Genomic DNA, 24,568 nt, shown 5'->3' with positions numbered 1-24,568 from the left:
GTGCTTCTTTTTGCCCTTTTCTGAGAGAGGGCTGTGTGGCTTAAAAACATGTCCCTACACTCCTTCCTTTTCTTCTCAGCGGTGCCTGCAGCTCAAATGTGTCAAGATGATATAACTGAACTGAATCAGTTTTACAATATTTTATCATCAACATACAAAACATATACAATATGCTATCATAAAATATGAGATCAAATAAAAAAAATAAAAAGATCTAACATTTATCATATATACATTTAAACCAAATTCATCACAAATCCTAACTAAGCCTTTAAAACCAAAATTATATAATCATCTTCTCTAATCATAAAGTTCACTCTAACAAATAAAACAAATACAGCATCAAATCTAAAATTATATTACAGCATTACCCAATTCATTTATGATCTAGAACTACAAGATGCATAGCCAAATGCTTCGTACACCATTACCATGTTTTCTTTACATAATTACTTCTAACAGAAATACCTCAGATGTTCTCTGGTTAGCAACTCATCCACAGTTCTCATAGTTCAGCACTTTATCCGATTTTATTTACAGTTCAGTCTATGCAAGATCTCCTTGTAATTTTAAGTCATTCAGGAAAGCAATTGTGGCGATTCTTAGTTATTTGTCCACAATAAATCATCCACCACGTAGCATTGGCTATCTAAATTTTGACAGTAGCGGTTTCAGATGTTCACGTTTCTGTTTAAGCGTATAACACTCAGTTAAGAGATGTCGCACCGTTTCTGACTGATTTGGAATCTCACAAAACCGACATATATTGCTTTGCGGTGATATGATTTTGCATTTAGCTCTTAAGTCTCTGGTTTCCCACAAATTGAAATGCAAAACTTTAATTCTATGTCTAAGTGAAGGTGATTTAGATAAATATGGCTCAACAGAGCTATGTTTTTCTGTAAGAAAGGATTTTTGGAAAGTCACAGTATGTCAAACATTTCTCTTGTACTATTCCAATCCCGCTGAAATATTTTGGTTTTAGCTCTATTCCGGTTCATAACCAAGTCATCCATGGAAACATCAGCATCAGCTAACGCTCTGATTACAAGACCGCACCATTTGACTATAAATGTATCATCAGTCGAAAAAACATTCAGCAAGTACATTAATCAGTTTGTTCGCTTCAATAACCATAATGCATTTCCTGAACAAGGCAATCACCTGCCACGTGTAACATGCATAAAGTATAATTAGCCCTACCTCAATTCTAATCCAGCCAATTGGAGTGGATTTAGGAAGTCCTAAAATATGTTTCGAATATCTACTTTCGAAACTTAACCATATCTTTTCGGGAATGCAAGGTTTAGTTTCAGAACTAAACCTTGCATTCCCGGAGCAACACCGGGGTAACGTTTTGTTTAAAGTAGGAGAGAGCTGGTATTATAGAAAATGTACCATACTTGGCTTGGATGATTGATGCCTGCGATATCAACATACTCAGTTTATCACTAAGGCTTTGTAGGTATGTAATATTATTGGTTTTCTTGAGATTGTCAACATATTTTCAGTTATATAACCTCCAAGTGCATCAAGCATATTTTGAAAGCCACGGGGCGTTTTAGACAATAACATCAGATCGTCTGCATGTAATAAGGCCGGCAGGGCCTTCCTGGCCAATTTGGGGGCATCAGCTACAACATCTTTAAACACCCTACCAATGTCGGATATATAAAAGTTGAACAAGGTAGACACGAGTATACACCCTTGCCTTAGACCTCTAAAAGTGTTATTAGAGGTCAAAAGTCCTTGTAGATTGAGTCTAACTTTGAAGTTGGTCTCTGTGTGCAGTGTTTCTATTAAATTGATCAGGTATGAAGGACACACCTCCTGGACTAGTTTATCAATTAATAATGATCGAACAATTGAATCAAAAGCGGCTCTAAAGTCAACAAAAAACAAAATAGATTGGTTGCTTTAGATAAAGATGATGTTGGATAACTTGTTATTGTCAAAAGATTTATCGACGTCCCCATGCCTGATATAAAGCCTATTTGGTATGGATCTCGCTTGGCGTGACTTATTGCCCAGTTGGTAAAATCTCATAGGATGAATCTATAGGAAATCTTCCCAGGGATATCCAAGAGGGCGATTGATCTATAGTTGGAGGGACAAGACCGATCGGCTCTCTTAAAAATCGGGACAACCACAGATGATCTCCAAGATGGCGGAATGTGGTTTGTTCTTATTACATGCATAAAGATGTTAAATAAAATTCTGGCCCAATGCTGGGGATGTTGTTTCATCATGAGATTAGTCAACCCATCCGGGCCTGGGGCTCTCGAATGAGAGGATTTATGAATAAACTCCAAGATATCTTCTTCATGTATTTGCAGAGACTCATTCGCAATCATTAACCTGTGGTTGTACCAACTACCAACGGGCGCAGCATATAGCTTGGTGTAATATCACACCCAATTACCCTCAGTGACTCCATTTATCTGCACTGGAGCTTGTTTCAGATGGCTGGGTGCATTCAGCAGAGCCCAAATTCCAGCTGTGTTTTTGGAAGCAATCTCTTTGAGCATCATTTACCCATCTGTTTTGTATTAAACACTTTTTTGCGTTCTCACCCAATTTGTTTAGGAACGCTGGCAACAATTGGGCCAGTTTTTTTTTTTCGTCTTAAGTCAGCCTTCCCTTTTTGTATTTGATCATTAAAATTATGCCTAGGAACAAAGTATGTATGGGTTCTTGTAGTAGAAAGTATTTTATACATTTGTAGGGTAACATTATAGGGTTCCTCTATCCATTGCGCCCATGACTGTTTTCTTAATAGACCTCTATTCAAATCAATTAGCTTTATATCTGTCCACCTAAATCGGATTCTTGAGTTATTAACCGTGAGATGAGATGTAAATCTATTCGGTTCAACCTCCTCTAATTTATGGCTATAGTTCCAGTGCATAGTCAACATTTGATGGTCACTAGCAGTTTGAAGCATGATCTTAAATGAGGTTACACTTTGAAATGTATAGACATCGGTGTAGATATAATCGATTATTGAACCGCTCTAACCCCTACACCAGGACTCTCTTGGGGGTACATCATCTGTAGTTGAGCCATTAAGCATCACCATATTATGATTAGACATGAACATGAACCATCGATCATAAATTGGATTCTTTTTAGCTTTAGAGAGATACAGGCACTGAAGGTTTGAATCACCTACAAAGATAGTATTAGTTATGCATTTCACCAACAAAATTATGTTAAATAATGTTTCTAGTTCATGAAAAAAAGCATGGTCTGAAATGGACAATGGAAAGCGGTATATGTTGATCAATGCTATAGAATCAACAGAGTATGTTATTTTGACAAGTTGCATAAAGATGTTCAGGGCAGCCCATGGGCAAATTGCCAAACCCTTCCCCGATTTAATGGCAACCAACAGTCCTGAGGATGGTCGTTCTTTCGGGTTTGCTTTTGCTGCTTGAATAATGTTTTTGTGTCCTTCCCATACAGGACATTCAACCAACCAGGTTTCCTGTAGCGCAACTTCATCGAAATCATCTAAGTTATTAGATCCTACAGCAGACAGATATACATGTCCGCAAGTATTCCAACTTGCTAGGCTCATTGTTCCTGAATCAGATACATATCGTTATGATGTTGCAACAGTCATTTGACGATCTTCTGTGGATGAGGTTCCCCTCAGATCATGAAGTCCTGCTAAATTCTGGGTTTGATATGTTCTCATTTGTCTCATCAGAGGAGTATTGTCTCCATCATTTGGTTGTTCGCTGTCTTTGGAAACCACCAGAACCGTTGGATCTATAGCCAAAGGGAAACCCATACAAAAAAAGTTCAATTCCTGCTTGCCAAATGGTGTTAAGAACAAGATTAGATGAAATCCACAGACGTACTACATTTAGGTTTACATCATTTAGAAATTCAACTTGTTTGATATCTGTTGAGGCAATATCTCTTAAAAGTTCAATACCTTCAAAAATCGCCATCACACTTGTCCTATTGAGATCATATGTTGGATGAAGTGAAGGTCGACATTTGAGTATGAACCTATGGTAATTATTTGGTTCTAATGTATGTTTTGACTTCTTCCATAATGGATTCTGAACTTGCCCATCGACAACCCATTGTGTTTGCTCAGCTCTTGATTTGTAATTAGGCAACTGATTTACATGACTTAGCAAGGCATTACAATTAACAGGTAGCGTCTTAGTCATGGTGCCTTGCCCTTGCTTTAGCTTCAGATATTCATCTACAGATCTTTGAATTATTGCTCTAATATTTTTCAGAATGTCCAATGGGGCATCGTTAGGATCCAGACTACTTTGCTTGGCCCGAGCTGGTTATAGTAGTGCCTAATGAGTGATTCAAGAGCATTATGGGGGGGAAGAGCAAGTTTAGTTCAGGTATCTGAAATAGATGTAATATCATTAGAGTCCAAACTACTCGGTTGAACCGTGCATTAGAGCAGTACTGTCCATTGAGTGATTCGAGAGCACCGTGGGGGGAGCAGGTTTATTTCGAATGTCTGAGGTAGATGTAATCTCTGCCACCTTTCGAGATTGTTCACCCACACCAGAGCCATCAAGCAAAGATATCAAATAATTTAAAGGCGGATAATCCGTATCCTGATCAGCTCCCACTGTCTCACTCGATATAGGTCGTCTCTGGCGCCTCAAGTTGCTATATTTAGCTCGAAGACACCCACTGGCAGTTAGTTCCGATTTTGACACCGCCTGTATGCGTTTGACAAATTGTTTCGCGATTGCCTGCGCCACTCGTGGCATCTTTTTTTGATTTAGGTTTTTTCTGCGTAAATTTATTAGCAGATTTTTCCCTTATACTTATTCTATTTTCAAACATATTATACACCGCTGTCTCCTTATTCTGCACATTTGTCAGCGGTTTATCTAGTGTGCTCTTTGTATTCCATTCAGTATTTGTAACCAACGTATCTTTATTCATGATTGTAGTATGGAGAGAATTATCTGTTGCTAAGGGTACATCCGGGCAAATAATTGTTGAAAAGGAAGGTAAAACGGACTCCATTTCTTTCACATGAGGGTGTTGTTCTGCCTGCGATTCGAGTTGTTGTACATTCTTGTATTCCGAAGCTCCTGTTAATCTAATCCCGATTTCTCACTCATCATCTGATCGCTAACACATCTAGTAAGGTTCTTAATATTTAGTGTAATTTGGTCCAACTGCGCAGCTTGAGCTGTAATTGTAGTATCTAGCGATTCAAATAATTTTAACAGGGACATAATTGAAGTGTTTACCGCATTAAGTGTCATTTCAATCAAGGGTGTATGCATGTTGTGTGGATTACGACTATCAATACGGTCCTTTGAATTTACGTAAGGTTTCTTATGAGCTACACGAAGTGTAGGATATACAAAAGAGGACGTTAGATCTTTGGATCTCTGAGTGTGGATCAAAGAGACGGAGAACAATATAAACTTCCATCATTATATTTGGTTTAGTCATTTACTATTGGTGATTGATATGATTCTAATGCATTCTCAACAACAGATGCGCATGTATCGGTCGCATTAGCACTACTCACATTCACCACAGTGGGGCGGCGCCATGATTTCATCATTATTATCACCAGCCTCTATTGTGTGTGTAGGCAGCCCCACATTTAAAATTTGCGGGCAATTTTGGGTAGTTAAGTCTATAGAAGGCACTGCTTTTATCCCATATTGCGTTACACGCACTTCACTAATAACGCATCAGAGATGGATCTGTTGGAATTAAAATCCTGTATTTTTTGCTCAGAGGTTGTCAGGTTTAGATTTTCAGAACCATCCAAACTATTTTCAATATGCGTGGAGATTAGAGCATCAGGTTCACATCTAGGTATACAGAAGCCTCGGATGTCACCAGCCGAATTATGTCTCTCAGTCGTTAGTGCCGGTTGTGCACCTAATTTTATTTTTAACACAATATTAGGTGAAGCCTTATGTGTGACTGCTTTTAATAGCACAGAGGCTCTCGTCACCACAACGTTTGCCGGCATGCCCGATTTAAGAGTATATGCAATGCCTTTCATCTGAAAATGTCACTCAAACAGCACGAGTGAGACAACACAGCAAAAAATAATATATATTAACTTCCCTCATAAGCGTTTAAAGGCTCCCACGACCACAACATCAAATAGTTCCAGAAAATCACAATGAAGTAAAAATAAAAAAGTCACTACTTATCAGACCATGTGCGTCAGTCAAAAAGATTCCCACGCCGACACGCTGTAACCGCTCGAACAGCGGAAACAGCAGACTTCACCAGTGGACTTGCAAAGTGCGTCCATGTCTGGTAAATGGGGTTCTGGGAAGTCGGGGCGGAGACTAGACGCAACACAGGTTTGAAATCCAAACTTTTTGCTGTTACAAAGAGAGCACAATCCAACAGTGTTGTGCAGCGATAACAGCAGACGTCACCCGCATGACTGCGATTCATCACAGTCTAGTAGTCGCAAATGCTATAAAACATTAGCAACCGGGGCGAGGGACGCAGTCAATTTTATTGTGCAGAATGCGGGCTGAAATCTCCGATCTCAGCCCATGTACTGCGGAACCCACAGGCTGCCTCCACGCCGCAGGCCGCCATTTTTTAAATGTTTAGAATTTTGACCCCAAGCCTCCTCTGCCCCCACCATCTCCGTTCACTTACCTTTTGGAGCCCGCAGCTTCTCCCCGCCATCCTGAACGCTCCGGTTGGCCACCATGGAAAGGGGCTCTGTACGTAGCCCCGCCTTGCCTTTCTATGGCGGCTATCTTCATAAAAGATTTTCCTCCATTCAAAGTGATGCGCGCAGCGTCCTGTTGAACGAAAGAAAATATTTGATTTTTTAAGCACCACGGGTTGCCGCTTTGGCCCGCCGGATTGTGTTTTATCGGCTTGGGGCCCACCCAGGTCTTTAACTCGGGCCCCAGGCCGATAACACCCGATCCTGCGCACAGTCGTAGAACATGAAATCAACAGAAGACTACACTGCACATGGCAGCGACTTCCGTGAGGTGCCAGAGGCACACACAGAAAGCACGGCTGCTTGTGTGCTATATGCCTCACATGCAACAGACAACCAGGAAGCCTCACTGTGCTGAATAAATGGGAGATTAACACATGGGTAGGGAGTTCTCCAACAGCACTTCAACTATTCTGACTCCTGTGTATTATTTGTATTATTATGGCCACGCAGCGGATCACTGTTAGTGCGCCACCACTGCTATTAGGTGGCTGGGAGTGATATGGAGATCCCTAACCAAAGGTCTGAAGGGTGCACTGCGCATTCCCTCGCCTACACGAAGAACAACAGGAAGACAATAACCCACACCTCAATTCCCATTAAAGAATTTGAGACACTGGAATTCCCCTAGGCCCTAGACCAAAATTGGAGTTGTGGGTGGAACGCCTACAACTGTACTTCACCATCACAAAGGAAGCTGATGACTCAAAAAAATCAGCCATGCTATTCTACATTGGGAAGGAGGTGCGTAATGTTTCCAAAACCCTGGCCCTTGTAAGGGACAACAAAAACCACTGGCAGACTATTTCAATACCCAAGCGAATGCAGACTTTTAATGCTTCCAACTACGTTAATTGTGGCAAGCAGTACTTGAACCCCATAGATTCCTTCAAGAATCCAGTAAAGATGCAAAGACATGCATTGGTGAGTAAACAGTGGAAGAAACGCAAACAGACAAGCGAGGATCCAGAGAGGGAGAGAGGCATGGGCTTAATGTCCAAAAGCTCCAAGACATGCGATTAAGGTGGAGGCAACCTACCCAACAATGTACGCGGCACAGTGAGAGAGGCAGGTTCGATCCCTTTGTGAAAATGTGAAGCTCAGGGACATACAATGTGGGCCACAAGTGGAAGCAGCATGAGAAGAAAACAAACGACAGGGGATGATAACACGATACTTATGATTTCAACCATGGGGCGCAAACGAAGTCGGCGCCGTCAACTCCAATGCAGACTACTTATCTCGGCAACGCAGATGGCTGCCCTCATCGACATAGGCTCGTCAGTGAATTTGCCAAGTAGCACCCAATTCACACTCCTATGTGGAAAGGGGTTGTCCCCTCTGCATAGAGGCAATGAACCTATGCACCTGCAAAGTGCAGCCAAGAACATTGCAGCATCAAAATGTCAAGGTGGAAGGGAATATCCAAGTCACATTGTCAGACACCATGATGCTCCATTGCTGCAGAAGGGAGGAATTATAACTCTTGCATTCAGAGTGCATTAGGAGGAAATAGAAGAAGCCTTTTCGGAAGAATTTAAAGACCTATTCCGAGGGAAAGACTGTCTGTGCTAGGAGGAAGCACGCCTTCATGCAATGCGACTACAGAGCCAGTAGCCCTTAAACACGGACGGGTCCAGTTTCACCTATGGTCAAGGTGAAGGAGAAACTAGACATTATGAAAGAGGCCAGCATCTTCGCGGGTATGTGGGCTGACACTATGGGTATGACCCATAGTCGTGTCGTGAAAGCCCAAATGACTGGACCAAGTGTGCATAAGTATAGACTACCCAACAGAGCAGTAACGAGTGAGAGGCACCCCTCATTTTGGATTACCTCCACACCAACATACAGGGAGTGAAACCTCTTTAAAATGGACCTAACTGCAGGATACTGTTGTTGGAAACTTACAGAGGATTTCACTTTATGGAGCCTCATATACCACGACTAAGTGCAGACTACTGTAAGTAGAAGAGGCAAGGAACGTTTTTGTCTGTTGGTGGCTGAGTGCTAGACTGTTAATAGGTCTATAAAGCACTGTGCAAGTTAAGAGCCGCGCCGCCCCACATTGCCACCTGTGGGTGGACATGGAAGCCACCATGCAAGCTCCCACACCCTTCCAACCCACCACTGAGGAGTCCAGGATAGTGTGGGAACAGTGGAAGAAGCTCTTTGACACCTACTTGATTGCAATAGGGGGCGAGCATTTGATGCTGATAGGAAGCAAGCCATTTGTTGAACAACATTAGTGTAGATGGCAGAAGGATTTATTTAGACCCTTCCTCCAGTTCCTGTTGGAGATGGTGACGGTGATGCGCGGGATGTCCATTTGGCAACAGAACAAGCACATTTGGAGCAATTTGGGCCCTGTGTTAATGTCGTTATGGAACATCTGTTTTTATTTCTCGTCAACAAGGATCCGGTGAGAAAGTGAGTTTGTATGTTCCAGCTTTGAGAGGATTGACGACGAATTGTGCCTTCTGCAACCTTGTGGACAGCTTCACCAAGGACCAGATTGTGCGCTGCACCACAGATAAGCGGCTACAAGAGAGACTATTAATGATTAAGGATTTGTCCCAGAGAAAACTGTGAACATGGCGAAGCTTGCTGAGAAATCTGCAGCTTACTCTGCAACCTTATCTGGAGCGCAGAAAATTAAAGTTCATGCAGTAGAAATGAGGAATACCAAAACTGGCAAAGAAGGGGTGAACACCATGAAATATAGTGGACGGTGGAAATCCCAGAAATATATGTCCAAGAACAAACCAAAAGTCCACAGAATTGAGTGTTTTGCATGTGGTGAAAGTGGGCATATGTCCACAGGCAACTCTTGTCCTCTCAGAAATGTAATGCGCAGCAAATGCAGAAAATAGTGTCATTTAGCAAAATTGTGCAGAAGTGACAGATCTACAAATTAAGTGCGGTGCGTAGATGATGGCATGCAATTTTTGCAGGAGGAAGTAAATGCAATCTGTTAAAAGCTATTTTTCTACTACTCTAGGCATAGTTTGTTTTAAATTGATTTTAGTAATTTTAATTGTCTTTGTTGCCTCGTTGCTTTGTCTGCTTTCTATTTTGGTATAAGCTACTATTGTGTTTGCGTTGTAAAAGAAGCCCAACTTCAGTTATCAATAACAATTTCGCTGTGTACTTTAAGTACTTTCTGCAGGATACAAACGTATTTGTCTAGTTTGTGTTGTGTTCCACTTTGTAGAATCTCGCCCTTCCTAGTGATTAAGTGCAGCTGCTGTATTTGTAGACCCTGCACTCTGATATCTGGTTTTCCTTCTGTAATTTCTCTTCATCATGATTGGCCTGTGTGATGACGGGCCTCCCTTGGTCACTGTCTTTTTTGTGCTACTTGTCTGTCTTTGTTGTCTGCTCTCTCTCTCTTCTGTGAGCGCCCTGAGGCCTTTGGGTTAGTGGCGTAATACAAGAACCTAGATAGATAGATAGATAGATAGATTGTGATTGCTACTATTGATGAACATGATGTGGCAGCATATTGGTGCAATGTCCAGATTGATGGTCACCATTTGTGCAAGATGGCAGATTCAGGTTCAAAGTACACACTGGTTGGCTTGAATAAATTTGAAAATTAGGGGTTCAAGAGGTCAGACCAAAAGCCTCTGACATTAATCCTAAAGGTTATGGGGGTGTTCCAATAAAGATTTTAGGATTGATGATTGTGGAAATTGGATTTAATGGCAGACAAACTTGGGGCAGAATGTATGTGGCAGACAAAGGGGTGTCTCTGCCGAGTTGGTGACATCAGAAAGCGTTGAGAATTATACTTGACCCGAATGCAAGTTAACCCGGTGATGCTGGTAGAAGGTGATTTATGCAGTGGGTTAAAAAAAAGGTTTTCCGTAACAAGATTGACTGCTAGAAAAGATTTCAGCACAATCATTTTGAAAAGAAATGCAAGAGCAGTTGCTCACAAAATATGATCTGTGCCCCCAATGCTTAAGGACAAGCTTGAAGCTGAACTAGATAAGTTGTGCCAGGTAAAGGTAATTGAACTTATTTAATCGGTCGAGTGGTTCTCCCCTGTGATCCATAGCGAGAAAACCAGATGGAGCGATATCCATGTGTGTTAATTTGCGCTCCTTGAACAACATATGGGTTGACAGGCTGCAAGAAATAATTACATTATTACATGAAGTAATTCATGGCTATAGATCTTTCTAGTGCATATCATCAGATAAAGTTCCATCCGGAATCAACGGCCATCACATCGTTTGTGACTTTGTAGTATACAGGTTTAGGAGAATGCCCTCTGGTCTGGCTCCTGCGGCTTCCGTATTTCAGCATATGATGGCATTTCTGTTTGGGGGTTATGTAGAATGTGAGATGTTTTAAAGATGAAATTTTGATCTTTACATCAGAGGCAGATCAGCACGATGCATGTGTAAGGAACGTACTGTCTGCACTTCAAAAAGTGGAGTTGACAGTTAAAAAAATAAAAGTGTACGTTGAAAGTGAAAGAAGTGTCTTTCTTAGGACACGTTATCAGTGAAGAGGGAATCAAGCCCAAGACCAGTCTGGTGGAAGCGATAGTAAAAGCTTCCGCACCCATGACAAAGACATCTTGAGAGCATTGCTAGGGTTAGCTGAATATCATTCAAAGTTTGTAGAAATGCTTGCCACTTTGAGTGCCCCGTTGAGGGACTTAATGAAGAAAAAGAACAAGTTACTCTCTTACCTGGTAACGTTCTTTCGATGGGATGGTCCAACGACGTATTCCATATCTATGACATGTAATCACCACAGCTGTGCTGCTTCGGAAAATCTTCGGCGTCTGCGTCCTGCGTCGATACACCGCCCTCGAGGACCTCCTACGACGGCCGAGGTCACTGGATGTTATAAGTAGGACGCACGACGCCCGTAGCCTCAATTGTCGTTTTTTTCCCAGAACGTGTGGCACCAGTCTTCTGCCAGTCAGACACACAAAGCCTAGCGGAAACGCAAGCTGCAATCGCATAAGAAATTCTGTAGCGGGGAAGGCAGTGAGGGAGCGATATGGAATACGTCGTCGGACCATCCCATCGAAAGAACGTTACCAGGTAAGAGAGTAACTTGTTCTTTGAGGGGATTGGGTCCTCCTATGTATTCCATATCTATGACAGACTCCCAAAGCAGTACCAATGCAAGGAGGTGGGAAAAGAATTTAGAAAACAGAAATTTAGAATGCCCAATCAAATTGAGGAGTAAAGGACCGTCTTGCCAGAGGTCAGATCCTGCCCCTGGATGGAATCGAGGGAGTAGTGTCGTACAAAAGTATGCACCGAAGCCCAGGTGGCTCCATCACAGGTGTTACGAATAGTAACACCCCTCTGTAGGCCAGTAGAGGCAGCCATACCCCTGGTAGAATGGGCCCGCAAACCGACCGGTGGGTCCTTAACCGCAAAGCGGTAACACACAGAAATAGCCAGAATAATCCACCGAGACGAAGTCTGTTTCGTCACAGCTTGTCCCAAACGCTTTCCAGCGTAACCAATGAAGAGTTGATCATCCACTCTGACCCGGGACATGCGTGAAATATAAAAGCTTAACGCTCTCCTAGTATCAAGCCTATGGAGCGTCTCCTCTTCCTTACCAGGATGTGGAGGAGGATAAAACGCCAGAAGAACATTCTTCTGGCCTAAATGAAATTCCGACACCACCTTCGGAAGAAAGGAAGGACAAACTCTAAGGACAACCCTGTCCTTATGAAACCCAGTGAAGGGTGGCTTAACTGAAAGTGCCTGAACTCACTCACTCTGCGAGCGGAAGTGACCGCAACCAAAAATACAGTTTTAAGAGTTAACAGTCTCAAAGGGCATGAATACAAAGGCTCAAACGAAGCACCCATCAGAAACTTGATAACAAAGTTCAAATCCCAACCGGGCACCTGGAAAGGTGACGGAGGAAACATTAGTGAGCCCTTTCAGAAACTAAATTAACGGAATTTTAAAATAGGAACACTCTTCAGACGACCGCTTAAATATGGACAGCGCCGCCAGGTAACCTTTAACGGTACTCACTTGCAAGCCCCTGTGGGCCAAAGAAAGCAAAAAAGACAGAACCATTGGAATGTCACATGCAAAAGGATCCACATTCTTAAGCCTGCACCAGTCGCAGAACTTACGCCAACGGTACAGGGACTTTGTTGCGGGACATCTGGCCGAGAGCAACACCTCCATCACGTCTTCAGGGAAGTCCCAATCCTTATATCTCAACCTTTCAGAAACCAAGCGTGAAGGTTGAGGGATCTGACCTCTGGATGGAGAACCAGACCCCCTGCTCCCATGAGAGCATATCGTCTCGGTAGGGAAGACGACGTGGAGGGCAGATGGACAAGTCGAGAAGGTTCGGGTACCACGTCCTCCGGGCCCACGGCGGAACAATGAGGATAATCCGGGAACCGAACCACCGTAACCTCTGCAACACTTGCGGGATGACGGGGACTGGAGAAAGCGCGTACAGCAGTGGGAATGACCACTCCACCACGAACGCGTCTCCTAAGGCTCCTTTTGGAGGAAATTCCCGAGAGCAGAACCTCTCGCACTTCCGGTTGACACTGGCGTTGAAGAGATCCACTTGAGGGGTCCCCCAAAGGGCGAAGATCTCCAAGAGAATCTCCTGAGCCAACTCCCACTCGTGAGAGATCGCGCTCTGCCTGCTTAGAGCGTCCGCTGTCTCATTTTCGTCTCCGGCCAGATGAACTGCCGAGATCGAAACTTCCTGCTGGATTGTCCAGAACCAGAGCTGCATTGCCTCCCTGCACAGAGGAAGTGACCCTGCCCCCCCCTTTTTGTTGAGGTAATGCAGGGCCACCGTGTTGTCCATCAGGATCAGGACATTCTTCCCTCGCACAGTCGGCAGAAAAGCCTTCAGGGCTAGCCTGACGGCCCTCAGCTCCAACAGATTGATATGGAGTCTGGACTCCGACGGGGACCAACGTCCGCTGACTGTCAACTCGTTGGCATGAGCTCCCCATCCCGTGAGGGATGCGTCCGTCACGATCGTCACCTCCAGCCAGAGTAGCCAAAATGGAGCCCCCTTCATCAGATTGTCTTCGACGGCCCACCACAGAAGCTCCTGGGCGACTGAGGACGGCACCTGAACAGGGTCCGACAACCTGCCGGAGGACAGACCACTGGAGCTTGAGTGCCCATTGCAAAGATCTCATCCGCAACCTGGCCTCTGGCACCAGAAGAATGCAGGATGCCGTGAGGCCGAGCAATCTCAAGAACTCGAACGCTGGGAGACTCTGGGCAAGCTGAAATTTGTGCACCATCTGCTGAATGTGATGAGCCCTCACCTGGGGAGGAAAACACAGCCCCAGGGACGTGTCAAGCACTGCTCCGATGTACTGGAGCCTCTGAGTTGGTGTCAAATGGGACTTCTTTAAGTTGAGGGAGAAGCAGGTGACTGATAGATGATCCAGGACTTGCTCGGGAGAGTGCGCCCTGATCAACCAATCGTCCAGGTAGGGGTAAACGTGAATCCCCCCTTTCCTGAGGTGCGCTGCCACCACTACCATGAGCTTGGTGAAGACCCTCGGGCAGAGGTCAATCCGAACGGCAGGACCCGAAACAGAAAGTGCAAGTCGCCAACCGCAAACCTCAGGTACTTCTTGTGCTTTGGTTTTATCGGCACATGAAAATAAGCGTCCTTGAGGTCGAGAGACACCAACCAGTCCTGAAGTTGAAGGGCCTGGAGGACTTGAGAAAGAGTAACCATCTTGAACTTGTCCTTCCTGAGGAGTTTGTTGAAACCGCGCAAGTCCATGATGGGTCTCAATCCCCCGTCTTTTTTGGAAATCAAAAAATAAGGGGAATACCATCCCTTGTTCCTCTCCGCTACAGGCGCCAGTTCTATGGCGCCTTTCTCCAGCAGGGATTGAATTTCCTGCGCAAGGAGCAGATTTTTAGGCAGAAACCTGTGCAGTTCCCTTAGGGAACACTGCAAAAGATTTAGGACTACAGGTGGTTGGCAGTAAACCCAATTGGTAGGAGTATCTATCACCCAGATTTACCTGGTAGCTGTGGCTGAGCAGTCAGACTTCTCTCAAGATGCAGTATATAGAGTATACACAATAGGTACAGAGATACAGTAGCACAAGCAAACACTGACCAGAGCTTTGGTGTAAAAGTATATAATTATTTATTTAAAGACACACTTGTAAATTACACTAGCACAAAGAGAGGTAGATAAATTCAACACACTGTCACTATTATATATAAACAACCCTAATTACTTATTAGACAAGTCTTAATGAGAAACACCACTTATTTTCAGACAGAGGTGAGCGCTTAACATAAGATGGCACTCTAATAAGTTAATAAAAAGGGAGGGAAAAGGCAGAGTTATGAAAGCACACAAATTTCAATACTTATCAAAGAACCACAGTGAGGCAGGTTAGGCAAAGTCAACTGGAGAGCAAGGAAGTTCAATTGCTAGGCCCACTCGAGAGCAAGCAAAATGTGTCCAGGATCACACAGTGGGGTTATGCCCCAAGAGTCTTTGTAAATAGTTCACAAAAAGATTGAGATAAAGTCAGGAAAAGTTAGTTAACAGGTCCCAGGCTAACCCAGGTTAGAAATTCGAGGATTTACTGTCACCCCGAACGATGTGTCGCAAGGGAAGCCAGGCGGGACACAGTACCTGAAAATGGGAAGAACGCTCCAGCGGGGGAAGTTGTTCCTGGCAGCAGGTGCAAGTCAGTGTTACGTCCAGAGGAAGAGGAGGCCTCTACATGGAGGAAAGCTGGAGGTCGTTCCGCTGCCAGGGAAGAAACCAGCCGCGGAGTTTCCCGGTTACAAGGTACCACCCATTTGTTCGCAGTAGTGGTAAACCGTGGTATTCCGGTTGCCGGGGTGCATGGCACGGGCAAGGCGGCCACGAGATGGTCCAGGAAGGCGAAAAGACAGGCAAACTGGTTATCCACACCAGTCAAAGGAAGAAGACTCTCTGGGCTGGAGATCTCCTCTGTCGTTGGGAAAAGTGGTGAGACGGTTCAGCAGGGCTCCACCGGTGGTGTCGACGTTGCAGGTTGGATCGGCTTCTCCCTCCTCGGATTCTTTAGGTCCTGTGGCGACTTCTGAAGTTCCAGTCCCCAAAGCCCTGCTTTTATGCAGAAAACCCCCATTCATTCAGCCTAGCTGTCACTCAAACATGCTAAGTGGTGAGCCGGGCGGCTCACCACTTGGGCCAATCACACAAGAGTGCGACTTGAGTTGCCGAGGGAACTCAGGCCAGGGTGCCTAAACCCCCTCCTTCACCCCCTGTGGTACCCAGACAGAGTGGCACCACTTTTGGAGGCTTCTGTGGAGAAGCCCGCCAAAAAGTGGAACAAAGGGCTGAACTTGGGTTGGAGTCACAGAAGCGAACACAAACACCATTTTGGAACCACGTTTCGGCAAAAAATACCAACCGGGGAATTTATATTAATTTAATAAACCGGCGGTATGTTCGAGGCTATTTTAAAAAGTGGTAGCCTCGAACAATGGGAAAATCTCATAGGAATATATTCGCGGTCGAATATAAAAAGTAGTATCCATTGCCACCAGCCAAAACTCGGTCGGGGGGGGGACCGGACAGTGCCCCCCTCGAAAAACAGACCCCGAGGCAATCGAATTGCCCTGACCAGTACGTCCACAATATGATGGTTTGTACTGGTTCTGTTCACAATTTGAGACTAGTAAAGCCAATGGTGACTTTACATGCCCTGGGAGACAGTAGTCAGTCCCAGGGTATGGAGTCTATGTTTGGGGGTCGCAACGACACCCCTGGGTTACGGCACGGAGGGTGCTGTGTAACCCACATATCAAAAACACATGAAACCCTATGGGGAAAAGGACCCCATAGCCCATAGAAACCATACAAAGTCAAAGGAACACCTCAAATCATGTCTAAGAGTGGGAGGAAGAGAGTCGCACTCTTAGCAGGAGAAAAAAATAAACCCCAAAAATCCAGCAAAGCTGCTGGGGGATTCACTAGGTTTGGGAAATTAGCCTTTACAGAGAATTCTCCCTAACACGGATCCGGACTCTTCAAAGAGAGATTCCCCGGTGGATTGTCTTGAGGCCTCTGCCGGAAAGGAAGACAGTAGCCGTGGGTTATGATCTCCAGAACCCACACATCTTAAGTAATGGCGTGCCACTCTGCAAGATGCTGCGCCAGCCTTCCCCCAAACGGCGAACCATGGGACATGGCCTCATGACTGAGCTGAAGCGGCTGCGGCGTTGTCTGAGGGCAAAGAAGCAACAGCCCGAGTGACCTTGGCACCTCGAGTACCTTGTTTTCCACCTCTGGCACTCCTACGGTGGCCCCTTTGACTGGCAGCTCCTCTTGCTTTACCAAAGGATGAGTAATAACGAAAGGAACCTCCCCTCCATTGCTGTCCCCTACGACGAAAAGGCGGAGGTTGGCGAACTGCAGTGCCCAATGACTTTGCTGCAGCTTTGAAGGTCTGCAACTTCTCAAGGCTCTCGTCAGTCTTGCTGCCAAAAAGATGTTCCCCGTCAAAGGGCATGTTGAGAAGCCGGGCCTGCACATCAGGAGCAAACCCCGACTTCCGCAACCACGCAAACCTGCGTATTACGGTGCTCGCCGCCATGGACCGGCTGACGCAATCTGCCATGTCCAAACCCGACTGAACGGCCTCACACATGGCATCCTTGCCGTCCTGAACAATGGCAAGGAAACCATCCCGTTTGTCCCCTTCGGGACTATGTTCAGCCGCTAAGGAAACAGTTCCACAGAGTGTGCGTGAAACACGACAAGGCACATACGGAGTTGGCCGCCTGAAGCGCCATACCCCCTGAAGAAAATACTTTCTTCGCCCAGCCATCAAAAGGCTTGTCGTCCCCATCAGGAGGGATGGTAGGATACGACGCCTGCTTTGCTGGGGTCGTAGCCGCCTGCACCACCAAACTCTCCGGAGTGGGGTTCTTGGTCAAGTAGCAGGGGTTGCTACTGGCTGGGCGGTATTTTCACAGCAAAGACTTGCCCACTGCCGGGAGACTCTCCGGAGCAGTCCAAGCCGCCGCCACCCTCCTCTGTAGAGCCATATGGAATGGCAGTACCGTGTCAGTTGGTGGACCTTGATCGAGGATATCCGTAAGGTCATCCTGAAGAAAATCCCCTGGGGGAGCAGACCACCCCAAGTACTCGGTGACCCTGGACATAAGGCGCCAGTACGAGGAGTTGGCATGAGTGCCAGGCTCAGGCCTACAAAACTCCACCTCCGGAGAGGTGTCCAGCCCACTGGCATCATGCAGGGGCTGCCACAGGTCCTCAATTCGGCTATGGCCCGAGAGAATCTCGTCTGGCACCGTATCAGGGACCATGCCATCATCAGAGCCCTCATCCACCTCTGAAATAAACTCAAGGTAAGAAGGCACAGAATGTGGAACAAAGCCATGTTTGACCTTGGCCAGAGCCTTTCTAGGGGGTTCCACCGAGCCCCGGTGTACCCCCGTCGAAACAGCCTCGAAAGGCGTTGAGTGAATCAGTGTTGACGCTGAACACAGCGCCGACAGCATCGACAGCGTCAACACAGGCCTCGAGGCCGGAGCCCCGAGCGTGTCCCTCGACAGCCTGGGCGCCGATGGCTTCGACGACTTCTTCGGAGGCGGGGCCTCAAAAGAGTCAGTCGTCGACCTCAGCGCCACTGGCGTCAACGTCTTCCTCGAAGACACCACAGGTGCACACGGTCTCGAGGACCTGGAACGGGCATGACGAGAACGATTCCCCTTGTCCGAGCGGGACCTCTCCCGTGAATTGTGCCGACCACCCGAGCCCGAAGGCGTGCGAGCGGTGTCTCTCGACCGATCACGACCGAACCCACTCGGAGGCACGGATGGACCAGTGCCCTGCGATTCGAGAATCGCTAACATCTTCTTCCCGAAGGAAGCCCATTCCTCCGGCGTCGCATGCTTGGTGGGATAAGCGACCCGCCGACGGACAGAGTCCTCGGAGGAGGACGTTGAAGGCGACCGATGACGGTGCTTCCGGCAGTGCCTCGAAGAGGCAGAGGAGTGGCGGGACCGACTCCGGGACCGAGACCCACTGGACTTCCCACGACGATGCAGAGAGTCGCTCCTCGAATCGTCCGTCGAAAGCCCAGCAGACTTCGACTTCCGTGGCTTGGACACCTTACCTCCCGATAACTTCTTCTTGCGCTCCTGCAAGGCTTTGGACGTGAGCGACTGGCAGTTGACAGTCATCCGTGTCATGGGCCTCCCCGAGGCACCAGAGGCAGGCGTTGTGCGAGTCCGTCACCAACATCTTGGACCCATAGTCCCCGCACTTCTTAAAGCCCGGACACGGGGTGGAAGACGAGGTAGACATCTTCACGAAGAAATACTTCACAATACGAACAGGTTCAAAGAACCGAGAAAGAACAAACTCCAAAGAGTCGAGGCGTGCCGAGATCTCCGAAGCAAACACGTTCACGGAAAAAACCTAACTGGGGCTACGGGCGTCGTGCGTCCTACTTATAACATCCAGTGACGTCGGCTGTCGGAGGAGGTCCTCGAGGGTGGCGTATCGACGTCATTGACGCAGGAGCCGAAGATTTTCCGAAGCAGCACAGCTGTGGTGATTACATGTCATAAATATGGAATATGTCGGAGCCAATCCCCTCGAATGTAGCTTTTACATGGTCTGAATGTCATGACAAAGCTTTTAGAAGAATAAAGGACGGTGTTCTTCATGCCCCGACGCTGGGGATGTTTGACCTGTGTAAGAAAACTTAACTACTGATGCTAGTGCAGTAGAATTGGGGGCTGTGCTTACCCAGGTAAAAGAAGGGCAAGCGGTGGTAGCAACGTATGCCACTAGAGCTCTACAAGGCACAGAAAGAAACTATTCTACTGTGAAGCGTGAAGCATTAGCTTGCTTTTGGGCAGTAAATCATTTAAAAATGTTCCTTTGGGGCACACAATTTTTTTTAAAGACCAACCACAAACCTTTATTGCATGCCTTGGTAGGGCACAACAGTGGGGGTTCTCCTAGGATCAATCGATGGGCTCTTGCTTTGCAGGAATATAACTTTTAAATAATATATACACCTGGATTGACTAATATTGCTGCCTATTGAGCAAGAGGCAGTAGCAGCACTTGTTACTCAAAGTGCAGTTTTGGAGCAAAGAAGGTGGCGAGAGGAATGGAACAGGGTCTGTAAGTTATTGGAGGCAGGATGGCTGAAAAAAATCTTTGGGAGGGAGTGTGCAATTCAATCAAGTACAGGGAGAATTGTGGATGGAGAACGGTCTGCTGTATATAGGTGAGAAGATTGCGCCTCGCAGAGGTACGAGATAACAGATTCTTGTAGTAGCACACCAGGGTAATCTGGGTTGCAACATGACAAAGAAAAGAGCCAGGGAAATATATTGGTGCAAAGTATGGAATGCGAGGTTGAGCACATGGTAGTGAAATGCTTCCCTTGTGCGGCCAGCCACAAATCACGTGCGTCAGTGGAACTGCCCTTAGAACCATTCCAAATGCCAACGTACCTGTCAGACTTGTTGTGTCTTGAAGAGTAATAGGGCCTCTGTCCCCAAGTTCCCCACAGAGAGATCAAATACACTCTCTGTGCAAGCCTTGAAGCCACAGGTGTTGGTGTCGTTGCACAGGAACCAGGCGCCGCCGAAGACCCCAAGGCTGTGGGAAGGAAGCCATGTTTAGCACAAACAGGTACAGTATGTGATACCACAGGCACAGTTAAGTAACAAAAGGGTTCTTACCTAAGCCCTGCAATAAGGCCTAATATCGGGGATCGTGGTGCAGGGGCGCGTAGACGATTCCCGTAGCCCGGCAGTGCCGGCTGCAAACACCTGGCGGATTCGTGGTACTTAGTAAGGCTTGAACACTTACAGATTCAGATAGAGCAGAGGCGAGTCCAAACAACAATCCGTAGGTCGGTTCCAGTCGAGCGAGGAGGAGTTAAACCAGGGAGTAGTTCAGAGGCAGTCCATTATTCGTTATATCCAGAGGTCAAAATCCATGTAACGATGCAGGTTGAGGCAGTAGTACAAAAGGAGTTTAGCAAAAGGAGTCTGAGGTCCGTGAGCCGAGGTCGAGTACAAAAAGTCTTGAATCCTGAGTCGAAATACTGAACAGTGACACGAAGAACAGCTGTGAAGCAACAAGCATTTCGAACTGGTCGGCTTTATTCGCGGCGGCTCCCGATCACGTGAACTGACTTCGGGGCACGTGATCGGGGAAGCGTCCTGTAACAAAGGAAGTAACTGCGCTCGGCTTCTCCTGCCCGAACGCAATCTCCAGGGAAGTTGCCAATGGAAACGAGGGGTCCAGTGAAAACGACCAATGCCCCTGCTGTGCAACAAGGATCGCCCGCGCTTCCCCCGCACCACAGGTAACCTAAGACCCTGAACTGATTGTAACCTGGGGAGTTTAGCGCTACTGCTGGTCGGGGAAATGTCGTGAGTGGAAGTGCTGGTGTCACTACTTGTAACGTTCTGGGCATTCTGTCTGATTGGAAGCGAGTTGGTATGCCTCCCACGCATGACAGAGCCCCTGCAAGAATATGGCATTCGACATAATGGACCGTTGCATGAATGTTAAAAGTGCATAAAATGGATGTTTACATTGATGGACTATCACAGTAAATGGCCAATGCAGTTTTTGGACGATATATTCCGTAGAGAGGGATTTCCCTCAGTTGTGCTGACGGACAGCAGTGTACAGTTTCAATCCGATGTATTTACGAGCCATCTGAGTGGTGCTGGTGTGAGACACGAGACCACGGCTTCATATTGTCCCAGGCAGAATGGGTTGGTTGAGCGATTTTGTGTGGCAAAGGGGACTTTACAGCTGGCCTACATGTTACGATTGGATTTTGCAAGGACGGTGAGGGACATGGTGTGGGCATACCAAACCACGCCTCATTTATCAACTGGGGTCTCTCCATTTGTGTCCCTGACGGGAAGGAAACCTATCTGTGAGTTGCCTCCAGAGTGGTTTGGCATGTCAGGCACAGTAAAAGTAAAGAGGGAGGAACTTATTTGCAGAGCAGAAGTGTATCAGGAGAGATATAAGAAATGGTTTGATGACAGGAAACGCATGCGCTTGGAAATGTTTCAGGTAGGAGACACAGTGAGATTAAAGAATCCCAGGATAAGGTGAAGAATAATCTGTACCTTTCAAGTCCTAAAAGAATTTGGAAGTTACTAGGTACCGTGGTGATATTGGAAGATGGAACAAAGTAGAGTGTGAGACAGCTGGTCAAGTGCTTAGAGGCAGTTTGGCGGTAGAATTGCGAATGATGTTTGGATTGAAGAGTGTGGTGCCGGAGGTATGAAAGGTGTGGATCAAAGGATAAAAGACACGAGAGAAGAGACACCAAAGGCAATTTTAGATGGGTAGTCTCATTGGAAATGAGAACTGATGCAGTCGGCACTGAATCTGGTCCTGCTGTGTCAGGAAGAATTGTGGAACCAAGATATGTAAATGATGGGGCATCAGACAGGGAGGAGCCTGTTTTGGGAGGAGCCCAAGGAGCCAAGAACATGGAAGGCTCTAGGGGACCAGGACTGTGTACTGGGGAAAAGGCAGAAGAAACTTGGAAAAACTCTAGGGTGAGACGTATCCCTAGCAAACTGAAAGATTATGTGTTGAGTTTATTTTCTTAAAGGGGAGGTGTGTTGTGGTCTGAACTGCAGCGTGTACTGACACATCAGTACATGCTGCAGTCAGCTGATTGTTCTGTTGTCTTGTCCGTGATAGCTGTGTGTGCATCCGTTGAACTTGCACACGCAGATGGCATGACCAAGCATGGAGAATTGTTGGAGTCATCCCCATGAGCTGAGCTCCGGCACAGCTCTCTTGTTGTGTGCTAACTTGAAATAAAGCACTTCAAAGACTTCCTCGCCTTACTCTTCATTTTCCTGCCAGCTGAGAACCTAGCAGATACCACCAAATTCCCTTACATGAGGACTTTGCTAAAATGCAAGCTTCTCGAACATAGGCATGCAGCGCTACAGGTGCTTGAGCTTTGGAGTAACCACAGCAGCAGAGGTATTTCAGAATGCAATCTGGGTGTTATTGAGGACATCCTAGTTGTCATCAGCGTAAGTGATTACATTGATATTCACCCAGAACTCCACAGAGCACCATCACCAGCTGAGGGTTATCTTACAGAGACTGAAGGACTAAGGACACGCACTGAAGAGCAAATGTGAATTCGGCAAGGACAAATTACAGTTTTTTGGGTTCGAATTTCAGAAGGAAGGAGACTCAACAGACCCTCCCAAATGGTCAGACATCAAGGCACCACACGCACACCTCAAAATCAAACCAGAACTTCAGAGCTTCCTGGGCATGATTACCTTCTGCAGGATATTCGTCGCAATCCTGCAACAATATATGAGCCATTCAGAAGACTACCAAAGCAACAGAGCCATAGGAGGGGATGAGCTACAGGCCTACATTAACCCAACACAATCCCTATGCTACCTATAAGGTGCGCAGCTGTGCACTTTGTAACGGTTTATTGAGCAGCCACCCTCAATACGGAGTTCCTTCCCTCCCCAAGCTAAGTGTTGCACAATAAACAGTTAATGTCAGTTATTTTCTTCAACCCTATCTCCAATTCATCTACTACCCCTTGGATCCCTCCCCCTGAGCTACCAATGAGACATGAATTAAGCCGGTGTACAGGAAATATATTTATTTGAATTAGATGTTAAGAAAATCACACTAAAATGTCAAACACTTTATTCATGGCACAACATAATAAACTTCTCTCAACATAAATAAATGACAAGTGAGGTGAAAAGAACACAAATCGCAATTCTTTACTTTCTACAAATTTCACTTCAAGAAATAATTAAACTGATCAATAAACAAAAACGATTACGTATGCAATGCTGTGCAATTTCAATTTTCCTGCACGCTTAAAAGGCTACCAGTTCAGTTTTACAAATTTGTGCAAATGCACATAGCAATTATTATTTCATCCACACTTTCGCTTTAAAAAAAACACAGGGTGATTAGGCAGTTTGTTTTTTAGCCGCCCCCCCCCCCAACCGCCACTTTGGTCTGTGTTGGTGAAGTCTGACAGAAACATTGGGATGATTGAAGAATTTTGGATTTCAGGCCTCCTCCACTTAAAGGTCTTTGTTGGAGAAGCTGGATAGCAAAATTGCCCAGTTCTAGTTTTCAGCACACACCAGGCATGAGCTTTGTTAATTTTGAATTTTAACAATCATCACCATGTGATGTTCTGACAAGGAGAATTAATTAAATTCATATTTTTGAGTTAAATAGGCTAAGGATCTGCACAGTTTAGCCCCCCCCCCAGCCAGCGATAATGGGAAAGGATTTAAGGCTTGCAGAACCCTCCACCTTTTGGTTGCACAGGGTTAAATTCTACTTGCATAGAAAACCTCAGTTTAACGTCTAGGAAAGCAAGGTGCTTATCAGGACGCTCTGGAAGGACAGGGCAGGGGTCTGGTCACTCCACTCTCAAGGATGGTCCCTGTCTCTTCACCATAGAGTCAAGTCATCTTTTTTTAGGCCTTCCTAGCAATAGAGCGCTCCACCCAGATGCAATCCATTTAAGTGATTCCTTGCAACTGTCAGATGGTAAGTTTCAGCAGCTCTCTCCCTTCCCAATAGTGCATCCACTTCATATAGCAGCAATGACAACATCAAGTTTACAATCTTGGGGAGTACCCTGCAAGAGTTCTCGCAAATATGACTGGACAGTTACCCTTCTCTCTCCTCCCAAATCCAGCCCATTGCTAATGAGTCTGGAGCAGACATAGAGCAATTCCCATTTGTAATCCCCATTTGTTCTCATGTCAAATGTTTGGCAAAAACTAGTTATGT

At 46.0% G+C, this 24,568-nt stretch overlaps 1 protein-coding gene across 1 annotated transcript in view; it reads right to left on the bottom strand.

Annotated features, from left to right (window-relative positions):
* E2F1 (E2F transcription factor 1) overlaps positions 1-24,568 on the bottom strand; it is a 718,581-nt gene that overhangs the window by 455,522 nt on the left and 238,491 nt on the right. The gene's annotated exons all lie outside the window — the stretch shown is intronic.

This window comes from Ambystoma mexicanum, chromosome 3p (genome assembly GCF_040938575.1).
Source record: "Ambystoma mexicanum isolate Mex_15411 chromosome 3p, UKY_AmexF1_1, whole genome shotgun sequence".
Taxonomy (NCBI): Eukaryota; Metazoa; Chordata; class Amphibia; order Caudata; family Ambystomatidae; genus Ambystoma; species Ambystoma mexicanum.
This window is presented reverse-complemented; position numbering and strand designations above follow the sequence as displayed.